Genomic DNA, 13493 nt, shown 5'->3' with positions numbered 1-13493 from the left:
ACCCCCCTCCCCCGCCCTCCCCCCTCCCCAACGTCTACGACGCGTCAGCGACGGAGCCGGGAAAGCGGAGAACGCGCGGCCGCGAGCGCGCTCCCGCGGGCGAATTCGCAGCGCCGGGCAGGTCTAGCCGCCCATTTCCCAACTCCCCTGCTCTGGGGCTGCGCGCGCCGGCCGGAAGCGTCGCCCCGGCAACCCGGCTGGTCCCTAGTGACTAAGAGCTCCCGCAGCCTGGTCCCTCCATTGTTGGTACCGCTCCTCTTGTCTCCGCGAAGATTTTTATCATCTTTTCCCCCTTTACATTCGATCTCATTCTTGCACTATCAACGCGGAGACCGATCTTTCGGTCTTTAGGTCGCACAGGGAAACCGAGTGGCCTGGCCTGCTGGTGTGGGGCTGCGAAGAAGTGGCTGGGGCATCGCAGAGAAATGCGTGTTCGACCAAACTGCAGCGCGTCATTGTTATATACGGGCAGCTCCCACACCTCAACTATTTTTTAATTGTGGTAGGCGTTCTAATTGTGAAAACTTGGAAAATTGGTTAAAGCGTTTAGCTTCAGATTGAATTAAGGAGGCAATACGAGGAAATCTATGCGGTCGTTGTTTGTAACTTGTCATTTATTCGCTGGTTCCGCAGGCGTTAAAACATAGAGTGTACGTATCCGATACTGTTAGACAAGGGCACTTAAAAAGCAGGTACGGGCGGTCCACATAGAATTGTCACCTGATGAGAGATAACAACAGGGAGACTAGCCCAGCGCTTCCCAAAATGCCCTCCATAGGAGCCGGCCACTCACCTCCCCACCCCCAGAACGTTTGAGTGGGTCCCAAGATCTAAATGATTTTCATAACAATGCTAAGACTTCCTTGATTTTCTTCTCATTTTGTAACATTTGCACCGCTGGTCACAAGCAATGAATGTTAAAATGGTAATAATACCTTAGCAGGCTTCAAGGCAGTGGTGCCAGCCTGTACTACAAGTTGTATTCGTCACCTCTATCCACACACAGCATGCACAATTTTAAATTTTTAAATAAGCTAGTTTCACTAGCTTAAAGAGTGACCTTGACAAAGGAGTAAAAATTACTTGGGGGGGACCAGCATATAGCACAATAGCTATATCGTGGGACTCCCACGTAGTTAACTGTGGTTCAAATCCCAGATACAGTGACTTAAAACTCATACCAGGCATGTGTGCATGCATGCCCAATATCCTGAGAGGAGAATGGAGGAAAAGGGATTGTAGAATGGCCATCCCCCTGGAGGATGATTTCTCACTTTCTGTCTCTCTGTCTCTGTCTCTCTCTCTCTGGCATGCCCCCTAAAGGAAAAAAAAAAAAAACTCTCTCTAAAGAAAAAAGAAAAATTACTATTTTGTGATTGGCCCCACTGGCCAGTTGTTAAGGGAGCCAGGAGCCAGGTCCTACATGGTCACTGGAAGCTCAAATTCCAGCCTCGGCAGTGAAAAACATACCATTATACTTTTTGGACAAGGAATAGAGCTGTGAAGGAATGGCAGAATGAGAGGAACCTCTGACTAGTGTAGCAAATTTTAGGGAAGCCAGAAAGGGATACATAGGGCATATGAAACTAGTGGAAGACAAGTTGGTTTATTTAGGTTCATTGTAGCCCCAATTACAAGTCTTCTGGTGATAAAGGCTATTTCTAACCCTGACACAAAAGGACATCTCTCCAGAGGAATCTTCATAGCTTGTTTCATGTGTTGATCAATGGCCTTTTGTGCAGTTAGACTCTGGATAATTTCAGCTTGAAATAATGTATCAAATCAGCATATGTTGGAATTGTTCATTCTTAACTCCTCCAGAAACTAAAAGAAATAAAAGCTATCTACTCAGAAAAATTTATATGAACATACACTCAGTTCCAACTACAATTTGAAGCCCAACTGTGGTACCCTAGGCTTAGTTTACAGCAGGAGCTTCAGACTTTAGAGAGCATGTTAAAACAAATTGTTAGCCTTATCCGCAGAGTTTCTAGTTCAATAAATCTAGAGTGGGGCCTGAAATTTTACATTTCTAGCAAGCCCCCAGGTTATGATGCTGTTTGTGCTCTGCACACCCGACTCTGAGAATCACTGGCTTAGAAGCCTGTATGCTTAACCGACTTGGCAATCTGATAGTAGAGCAGAGGGAGGAGTTTAGAGTCCTGGCTTGAGGCACCAGGTAAGCAGTGTCGAAATTTAGGTCAAAACTCACAAAGAACAGCCTTGTGAAAAGGGACATTGAGACCCATTATGGACAAGTGACTGAAAAGAAATGTAGAGAAACTGTCTACAACTAAGATATAGCATGTGGTTTAAAATGAAAAGCAGCAGGTGGTGTGGAGGTTGGGGGCTTAGATCCCACATTGCCAGCTGCACAGTTCAAGTCCTGGACCCAGTGGCTTGAAAATCACACTGGGTGTGTATGTATGTGTGCCCAAAATCTTGAGAGGAGAATGGAGAAGAAGGGATTGTAGTGTGGCCCCAGGGTGTGATTTCTAATCCCTCCTCTTTCTCTCTCTCTCCTCTTTCTCCCCCACCCCACTCTGTCTCTCTCTTGAGAGTGTACACACCCTATAGCCAAAAAAGAAAGAAAATTAAATGTAGTTATGCCAAGCACACTAAAAATATAGTGCAATAGGTAACATTAAATGGGCAAATATAACAACATCCAAAACACCAAGCCAGGAATAAAGCCAGGTGGGTGGATAATCCTAAAGAAAGAGGCCAGCCCCATAGCCTAGTGGATCCCACATGGCTGACCATGGCACAAACCCAGCCCAGGCAGTTTTGAAAAACATGCTGAGCACATGTGATGTGCGCCCAAGATCCTGACAGGGTGGAGAAGAAAAGGAGAAAGGACGGTGGTGTGACCGCACCCAGTGGAGGGTGCTTTCTCCCTCTCCTTCCTGCCAACCCTCCTCCTTTATCCCTGTCTCTCTGGTGAGTCCACACACGTTTTAAGAGTTAAAGGGCAAAAATGTTTTACTAATAAAAAAGTGAGAGATGGAGAGGGAAAGCTGAAAAGAACTGGGAAAATGCCACAATGCAATTATGTGTTGAGACAAAAGCTGCATGAACCAATTTAGAGAAGCGAAGAAAACAACACTTTCAGTATTCCCCTTGTGAGACTCAGAAAAACTTCCCACCCCTGCACCTGTCCCACTCCTGCATCTGTGCCATTCCTGCCATTCTGGCCAACATCAAAACTGCTCCACCCTGGACCTCTGAGATACGTCCTGGAATTCCGGCCTCCGTGCCAGGTCCTAGCTCCACACTCTAATCATCCTCATGGCCCCAATTTACAGGTATTTCCTCATTACCAGGCCCCATGGTTTTAACCGTGTACTGGCCCAACACCTCCTGTCACAAAATAATGAGTAATAAAGCTTCAGTGATGAAAGAGAGGGCTTCTCAATGAGGAGGCTCAGGCCCATGACAGCAAACCAGAAACCAAAAATTAAGAAAAAGAAACTTCAGTAAATTCACAGGAAAAAATAAATAAATAAAAGGTATATACTGCTAGTGGCTTCGCTTCCGAGATGAAGAAGAAAAGAAGGAACAACAGTATGCCAAAAAGGCCCACGGCCATGTGCAGCCTATTCTCTGCACGAACTGCCCAAGGACAAAGCTATTAAGAAGTTCATCATACGGGGACCAGCAGTTAACATAAAGGCTATGTCTCTGGACTCCCATGTAGTCGACTGTGGTTTGAGTCCCAGACCCGGTGGCTTAAACTCATGCTGGGCGCATGTGCGTGGGTGTCTAAGATCCCGAGAGAAGGGAGGAGAAGGGATTGCGGCGTGGCCATCCCCCATGGGGGGTGATTTCTAGCTTTCTGTTTCTCTGTCTATGTCTTTCCAGCAAGCGCACTCGCTGTATAGCAAAAACCTCTAAAAAAAAAAAAAAAAGTTCATCATAGGAAACATAGAGGCCGTAGCCGTCAGACATATCAAGTGTCTTCAATGCCTATGTGTTCCCCAAGCTATAAGTGACGCTACATCACTGTGTGAGTTGTGCCATTCATAGCAAGGTAGTCAGGAACTGATCTCGTGAAGCTCAGAAGGACTGAACACCCCTACCCCGATTTAGACCTGCAGGTGCTGCCCCTCGCCCTCCACCAAAGCCCATGTGAGGAGCCAAGTCTTTAAGGACTGAAGAACTGTCTGTCCTCTGGCAAAAAATAAAACAGCGATTATGCCTTTTTTTTTTTTTTTTTTTTTAGAAGTTTTCGCTCTAGGGCGCTCGGCAGACAGACAGAGAGACAGAAGGCAGACAGACAGAGAGACAGAAAGCGAGAAATCTCCCCCCAGGGAGGATGGTCACGTCGCAATCCCTTCTCCTCCATTCTCCTCTCGGGATCTTGGGCACGTATGCACACGCGCTCAGCGTGTTTTAAGCCACCGGGTCTGGGACACGCACCGCGGTTGACTACGTGGGAGTCCAGTGACATAGGCATTACGCTAACTGCTGGTCCCAACACCGATTATACATTAAAAAGGAAAGAAAAAAGATACATACTAAAGATGTCATGTATCTATTGGACGAAGAACCAGGAACTAGCTTTAGAGAGAGCAGTTTCAGGAGTACAGAGATAGGAAGAGAATGCTTGAGCTGAGAAGGCATGCAGATGAGTGGGGACTAAACTTACAAGAAGGACTTTGGTGGCTTTATTTACTCTTCTTGTTTTGCTTTTGAACAAGTGAGATTGCCTAGGCATCTACTCTACAGAATTTGAAAGGAAATGTTGACAGTGTGGAATAATTTAGAAGTAAATTTACAAAATGAAAAATCTGTAAATAGCCCATAGCCCTGTTTTTGAAGGAGTGCCAATTATATTCTTAGGCTATCAGGGACCAACAGATGGCATAGTGATTATATCACTGGACTCCCACATTGCTGACCACCGTTCAAGTCCCAGGCCCAATGACTTCAAAATCACCACAGGGTGCATGTAGGTGTGTGCTTAAGATCCCAGGAGGAGAAGTTAGGAGAAGGGATTGCCATCCCCCCTGGGGATTTCTTTCTATCTCTGTCTCTCGGGTGAGCACATGCACCCTGTAGCAAAAAACTCTCTAAAAAATAAATAAGTAAATAAAAAGAAAGAAAGAAAGAAAAGAAAAGAAAAGAAAGAAGGCACTGAGGGGCCTGTGGTCTGGTACTTAAGGCAGCTGGATCCCACCCACATGGCCAACTACGTAGTTCAAGTCCCAGATCCAGTAGCTTGAGACACATGTGCATGCATGCCCCAAATCTCAACAGGATGAAGAAATGGAAAAGAAGGATTTGCAGCATGACCATTACCCATGAAAGATGCTCCCTCTCTCTATCTCTGGTAAATGCATGCCCCCTCTACTAAGGAAAAGAAAAAAACAAAAAACAAAAAACACTAGGAGAAAAATTGTACTAGAAAGAATCAGAAAAGAACTGAGAATTACATGTACCTAAGAGCACATGTGTGCGTGTGCACATGCTTGAGCACCTATGTAGTATATTTTGGATTAAGACTCTTCCAGAAATGAAGCAGAAGTGCTTTGTCTTCTGTGCAAAACCTCATGAACTATTCCTTTCACGATCAAGAATTCTCAATGGTATCTTATGATGTCAATGGAATTTTATCATCAACATTATTATTGTTATTATTGATTACTAAAAAGTAACTAACTATGGTTAACTTACACAGAAAAGAAAACGCAGATGATGATATCAAGAGTGTATTTCGTGGAGTGAAAGATTGCACACCCGAATCTTAGAAAGGGATGCTACTGGGGCAGATGTGGGAACTGTGGCAGCTGATGTTCATGGACCACCTCGGGAGTGCTGTCTGTAAGGTGTATCAACTCAGAGAACTCCCAGCTCCTGCAACTGCTCCTTTGCCTTCCTTCTGTATTGATACTGTTGCCTCTGTGGCAAAGTGTATATAAATGGAATCACACAACAGTACAGTCTTTAGTGTCTGGTTTCTTTCACTGAGCAAAATGTTTCCAGGTTCATTCATGTTGGAGCATGTATTCAAAGTTTATTACTTTTTGTTGCTGAAGAGTAGCATATTATTCAATATTCAACATTTTGTTTATTAAGTAGTTGATGGACATTTGGACTGTTTCCAACTTTTGACTGTATGAGTAATGCCATTATAAGCATTCATACACGAGTCTCATTTCTCTTTGGTGAATATTGCTGGGTAATACGACAATTTTTTTTTAAGCAATTTCCAAAGAGTCTGTACCATTTCACACTTCCACCAGCAATGAGTGATAGTTTCAGTTGCTCCATAGCCTTACCAACACATAGTATTATCATCCTTTTTTATTATAGTCATTCTAGTGGGTGTGTAGATGGTATCTTGCTCTGTGTGTGTGTGTGTGTGTGTGTGTGTGTGTGTGTGTGTGTTTTAACTGCCACATACTCACCAGAGATAGAGAGAGGGAGAAGGTGTGAAGTGAAGTATGATCATGCCACAAACCCTTATTCTCCATTTCTCCATCTTGTCAGGATTTCAGGCACACATGCACAGGCACCCAGCATGTTTTTGAAGGAACTAGGGCTGGGATTTAAACTTTAGTCAGTCATATAGGATCTAGCTCCTTTAACCGCTAGGCTAATGGGCTGGCCCTATCTCACTGTGATTTTACCTGGCATTTCCCTAGTGACTTATAATGGTTAGCAACTTTTTTTTTTTAATAATTTTATTTGGATATAGTTGGCTTACCATAAAGTTCACCTTTTAAAAGAGCAATACAGTGTATTTTTTGCATAGTTGTAGTTGTGAAGTCATCACCACTCTAAGGGACCAGATGTGTATGCCTTTCCTGCCTCTCCCCCTCACCAGAAATAATGCATCTATTGAAATAGTAACTGAGTGTGAATGTGTCGTTAGCAACTTTTAATGTGCTTATTACTCATTTGTAAATCTTCTGATATGTGAATGTCTATTCAACATCAATGAATATATGAATGTCTATTAAAATCTTTTTTAAAAAAAGATTTGATAGGGGCCAGGAGGTGGCATGGTGGCGAGAGTGGCTGGATTCCTACATGGCTAACTGTGGTTCGAATCCTGGATCCAGCAGCACGAAAGTTGCACTGGGCACATGTGCGTGCGTGTCCAAAATCCCAGGAGGAAGATAAAGGAGAAGGGATTGCTGCATGGCTATCCCCTTTTGGGGGTGATTTCTCACTTTCCCTCTCACTGTTACTCTCTGTCTCTCTCTGGCAAGTGAATGTGCCCTCAGGCAAACAAAACTTTAAGAAAAATTTCTTTTTAAATTAAAAAATTAAAAAGTTGATGAAATGTCTATTCAAATCTTTTTTTTTCCTCTTTCTCTCTCTCTCTCTTTTTCAATTTGGCTGTAGGTTGCCAGGGGCTAAAATTCAAGCTGTGTGGTCAGCCATGTAGGATTCAGCTGCCCTAATCACTAGGTCACAGGGCTGGCTCAGGGTTGTTTTCTTAACTTCATTTTTGGACTAGTCTTTGTTAGTACATGGATATAAAATTATTTTTATATATTTGTCTTGTATCCTGAGTCCTTGCCAAACTAGTTCTTTTGTTTGTTGTTGTTGTTGTTTGGTCTACATACAGATCATGCTGTCTGCCAATGGGAACAGAGATTTATTTAGTTTTTGGTATAGGACGAATGCACTCACCAGAGAGATAACAAGAGAAGGAAAGTAAAAAATCATCTTTCTGGGGATTGGTCACACCACAATCCCTTCTCTTTCATTCTTTCAGGATTTGGAGCATGCATTAACACATGTCTGGCATGATTCTCAAGCCACCAGGTACAGGACTCAAACTGCAAAACTGGCATGTGGTGAGGCTGCAGGTGGCATGGTGATTAAGGAGCTAAACGCCCACATAGCAGACTGCAATTTGAGTCCCAGACCTGGAGGCTTGCTTTCTCACTTACCTTCTTTCTATCTTAGTTTAGCAAGGACTCTCTGTCTCTCTCTCTGGTCAAATTAATAATAATAACAATAATAATAAGTCAATAAATAATTTTTTTAAAAAAGTTTGGCATGTAGGATCCAATGCCTTAATCTCCATGCCACCTGCTAGCCCACTAGGAACAGTTTTATTTCTTTATTTCCTTCTAATCTGTGTGTCATTCATTTATCTTTTCTTGTTTTATTGCATTAACTGGAACTATCAGTACAATGTTGAATAACAGTGATGAAAACAGACATCTCTGTCTTGTTCTTGATCCTTGGGAGAAACAACCAGTTATTCCATACTAAAAATGAGGCCAGGCACTAGCAGCTGGTGTGATGGTTGTGATGCTGGACTCCCACATGACTGACCACAGTTCGAGTCTGGACCTGGAGGCTTGAAACTCACGCTGGGTGCCTGTGCGTGTGTGCATAAAATACCAAGAAGAGAATAGAAGAGAAGGGGTTGCAGCATGGCCAACATCCCGGGGGGTGAGTTCTTGTTTTTTTTTTTTTTTTTTTTTTGAGGGTTTTTTTTTTTTTTTTTTTTTTTTTGGAGAGGTTTTGGCTCTAGGGTGCATGCGCTCGCCAGACAGAGAGACAGAAAGCGAGAAATCACCCCCCAGGGGGGATGACCATGCCACAATCCCTTCTCCTCCATTTTCCTCTCAGGATGTTGGGTGCGCACGCACATGCGCCCGGCGTGAGTTTAAGCCGCCAGGTCCGGGACTCGAACCGCAGTTGACTATGTGGGAATCCAGTGACATAGCCATTAAGCTAACTGCTTTTCCCAATGATTTCTTGCTTTTTAAACAATTTCCAAAGAGGCTGTACCATTTCACCCTTCCACCAGCAATGAATGATAATTTCAGTTGCTCAATGTCTTTACCAACACATAATACTATCACCTTTATTATTATAGTCATTCTAGTGGATATGTAATGGTATCTCGCTCTCACTCTGTGTATGTGTGTGTGTGTGTGTGTGTGTGTGTGTTTAACTGCCATGTACTCACCAGAGATAGAGAGAGGAAGGTGTCCCCCATGAAGCATGGTCATGCTACAACCCCTTCTTCTCCATTTCTCCGTCTTGTCAGGATTTTAGGCACACTTGCACCTGCTCCCAGCATGTCTCTCAAGCCACCAGGGCTGGAATTTGAACACACACATGTGTTCTATAGCAAAAATCTCTCTTAAAAAAAAAAAAAAGAATGAGGCTAGCTCTAAAGGGATTATTTTTTTTTAAGAGACTCTTTAACAGAGGAGGAAGTTTCTTTATATTCCTAGATTGTTGAGGGTTTCCATCATGAATGGGTGTTGGATTTTTAAAATGCTTTTTCTGCATCTACTGAAATAATTATGTGATATTTCTAAGATAATTTTCACATGGTCATGATATGTAATCTTTAAGTTGCATATACATAACATATATAAATATATAGTTTGTAATTTATTGGCAAAAAGTGTTCAAATGATACTTTATTATTCTTTCAATATCTATAAGATAAGTAGTAATGTTCCCTCTTTTACCTCAGATACTGGGAACTTGTGCTTCTTTTTCCCTTGGTTGACCTAACTAAATGTTTATCAATTTTGCTGCTCTTTTCTCTTCTTTCTTTCTTTTTTTCTTTTCTTTTCTTTTCTCTTCTTTTCTTTCTTTCTTTATTTTTTTGCTAGAGAACACATGCACTCACCAGAGAGGAAGAGAGAAAGATAGACAGAAAGCAAGAAATCACCCGCCAAGGGAGATGACCACACTGCAATCCCTTCTCCTCCATTCTCCTCTCAGGATCTTGGGCACACACACCCAACATGAATTTTAAGCTGCTGGCTCCAAGACTCAGACTGTGGTTAACTATATGGGAGTTCAGTGATGTAACCATTACAGCATTTGCTGACCCCTTGCTGCTTTTTTCTAAGCAATTTTAGTTTCATAACTTTCCTCTATTGTTTTTCTGTTTTCTATTTTATTGACTTCCACTCTGTCATTATTATTTCCTTGCTTCTCTTTGCTTTGGATTTAATTTGGTTTTCTTAATTTATCCTAAGGTGGAAGCTTACTCTGTTGATTTGAGACTTTTTGTTTTCTAATATTAACACTTAATCCCTTTTAGGTTCTTCTAAGTGCTGTGGGAAATGTTCTCTTTATTTTGCAGAGTTGTTCAGAGGTAGGTGTTTCAGAAACAATGATACAAATTCAATTTTCTTTTTGTTTTAATTTATAATTTATTTTGCTTAGGAAATGTAGTATAGTGATTTTAGTTCTCCTAAATGTTTGAGATTTGTTTCATAGCTTATCTAATATATTCTATCCTGTAGATTGTTCTATGTGCTCTCAAAAAGAATGTGTATTCCGCTATTGTTGGGTGGAGTGCTCTGCAAACATCACTTAGGTAAACTTATCAGTTTGTTTTGTTTTTGTTTTGTTTTGTTTTGTTTTTAATAGGGCACATGCACTCACCAGAGACAGAGGGAAGAGGTGAAAAAGTATCTCCTGGGGAGATGGTCACGCTGCAATCCCTTTTCCTTTCTCCTCTTGGGATTTTGGGCATCATATACATGAACACAACATGTTTTTCAAGCTGCCATCTGAGACCCGAACAATGCTGCTAGTTACGTGGGCTCCAAGGTCCCAACCTCCATGTCACCTGTTGGCCCACTCAAGACTCTGCTGGCCTTGTATAACATGCCATTCAGGATCTAGCACTGGAGAAGCTGCCCGTGCTAGAGTAGCACAGTTGTGGGCATCCATGCATGCTGCCGGAGCTGGACTCTGGTGAAACCATCCATTCTACAAGAGATGTCCAGTGAAGACACATCAAAACCAAGAAGGAGGGGGCCAGCAGGTGGCGTGGTGACTAAGGCACTGGACACTCCCACATGGCTGACCATGGTTCAAGTCCCAGACCTGGTTGCTTGATTTCTCACTTTCTTTCTCTGTCTCTCTGGTCAAATTAAAATAAATGAATGAATAAATAAAATTAAATAATGATTTAAAACAACAACAACAAGGAAAACACTGTCCTGCTGCACTGATGCTGACGTGTTCTTTGCTGACAGTTGTGCTATCTGACAAGGGGAAAATACATAAAGTGCCCAGATTAATTTTCATAGAGCTGAAAATCAAGGATTAATGTGGAGCCAAGAGGCAATAGACAAATCTATGTCTCCTGTGGTACATGGCTCTTAATGTCTCTGTTCCGTTATCTTAAATTCCTAATTTCATGGGGCCAGCAGGTGGTATGCTAGTTAAGGCACTGGATCCTCCATGGCCATGATTCGAGTTCTGAACCAGCAGCTTGAAAAACATGCTGAGTGCATGCACACGCATGCCCAAAATCTCAAGAGGAGAGTGAAGGAGAAAGTACTGCGGTGTGGTCATCGCAGCCCTCCCTTCCCAGGAGTGATTGCTCACTTTCTCTGTCTCTTTCTAGCGAGCTCACATGCCCTATGGCAAAAATTTCAAAATAAATAAATAAATAAAAATTCTTACTTTTGGGACCAGCAGATTGTGTAATGGTTACGTCACTGGACTTCCAGATGGTGACAGCGATTTGAGTCCCAGACCCAGTGGCTTGAAACTCATACTGGGTGCATGTGTATGCATGCCCAAAATCTCAAGAGGAGAATGGAAGAAAAGAGATTGTGGCATGGCCATCCCTTTGGGGAGTAATTTCTTGCTTTCTGTCTCTTTGGCAAGCACACACAGCCTGTAGCAAAAAATCTCTCTCAAAAAAAACCAAAAAAACAAAAAAACATTCTTACTTTCATGTCTTTGCTTGCTTGAATCAGCTACAGATTGGTTTTAGGCTGCACTAAACACCTTGAGCCAGCTAGGTTTCCAGTGTTATCAATGGGTGTGTATGTGAATTTATGAGTACATTTAAAAATCAGGCAGTTTCAAGTATGTCTTGGGTTTTACTCCTCCCAGGCCTCTCAGGTGTCCCCAAACATGCACACGGGCTACCAGTCACCGGAGATGTGCAGAGCGCTTGTGCAGCCTCTCTAAGACCCTCTCATTGCCAGGATCTATCCCTAATTGTTCTTTTTAGTCAGCAGATCTGCCACTTGTTCCAACCAGAACCAAAATCTAAGTAGAATTGTGGACCTTCTCCACTTCCTAATAGATTTGCTTCTGGCATCATAAATACTGAGTGGCATTTTCTGCCCTTTGCTGCCCACCAAATGCCTTTTGTAGTAAAATTGCTCATTTCCACAGCCACCCCCAGCCTGGTGGACCTTCCTGGCCATTGGAACATGGAGTAGGATGGGAATGTGGGAAGCCCAGGCAAGAACCCCACAGATCCCCACTGCTCTTACCTGAGGGTTAGCCATTCTTCATAGATAAGCACTTCTCAACTTGTTTGCCTTTAGTTAACTTTACAGAGCCCTAAAATGACTGCTTCTGACAATTTTGTTCAGTTCTTTGTGTGTGGGGGGGTGGGGGAGGGTGGTATCTGCCAACCTCCTTAGCCCTCAGTGGCCAGAAGTTTCTACCCAGGGATTTTATTGTTTATTTATTTATTTTTAGGTCCCCCACCCCCCATAAGGGTGTGTGTGCTCACTGGAGAGAGAAAGAGACAGAAAGGGACAGTGAAATGGAAAGTGAGAAATCATCCCCCAGTGGGAATGGCCACACTACGATCCCTTCTCCTCCACTCTCTCCTCTGGATTTTGGACACTCACATACGTACCCAGTGTGATTTTTCAAGCTAGCAGGTCAAGGAATGAAACTGCGGTCAGCCATGTGGGAGTCCAGTGCCTTAACCACCATGCCACCTGCTGGCCCCACTACCTATGTACAGAGAGTTGGATGTTTTGTAGAAAGATTTCCCCCCCCCCCCACAGGGCATGTGTGCTTCTCAGAGAGGCAGAAAGCAAGAAATCACCACCATCGCCCAGAGAGGATGGCCATGCTGCAATCCCTTCTCCTCTGTTCTCTCAGGATTTTGGGCATACACCCACACATGCCTGGTGTGAGTTTTAAGCCATCAGGTCTGAGACTCAATCTTGGCCAACTAAGTGGGAGTCCAGCAACATAACCATTACACCATATGCTGGTCCAGACAGTTAGATTTCTTAAATGAGTCTTTCCTAACCTTCATTCATAGGAAACTACATTGATTATGTAAACAAATTAATGATTCACCTGGTTTTGTATTTGGGGAAAAAGCCAAGTAAAAATGCTATAACTAGAGCTGAAAAAACAAAGTGATGGAGTCTTGCAGTTAACATTATGGTTTTTACAAATTGAAAAAGCTAAGTAAAAAGAAGGGCCAGCAGGTGGCATGATGGTTAAGTCACTGGACTTCCATGTGGTCAACCATGGTTCAAGTACTAGACCAGGTTGCTTGAAACTCATGCCGGATGTGTATGTGTGTGTGTGTGTGTGTGTGTGTGTGTGTGTTTGTGCGTGCCCAAAATCCCACAAGGAGAATAGAGAAGATATTTGGCATGGTCTTCCAGACTGGGGGGTGATTTGTCACTTTCCCTCTCACTGTCTCTCTCTTTCTCTGTCTCTCTCTGGGGAGTTGCATGCACCCTATGACAAAAACCTTTAAAAAAATT

Source organism: Tupaia chinensis, unplaced genomic scaffold (assembly GCF_000334495.1).
Source record: "Tupaia chinensis unplaced genomic scaffold, TupChi_1.0 Scaffold149178_1, whole genome shotgun sequence".
In the NCBI taxonomy this organism is placed as follows: domain Eukaryota; kingdom Metazoa; phylum Chordata; class Mammalia; order Scandentia; family Tupaiidae; genus Tupaia; species Tupaia belangeri.
The sequence above is the reverse complement of the archived record's forward strand: the minus strand, read 5'-3'. Positions refer to the sequence as shown.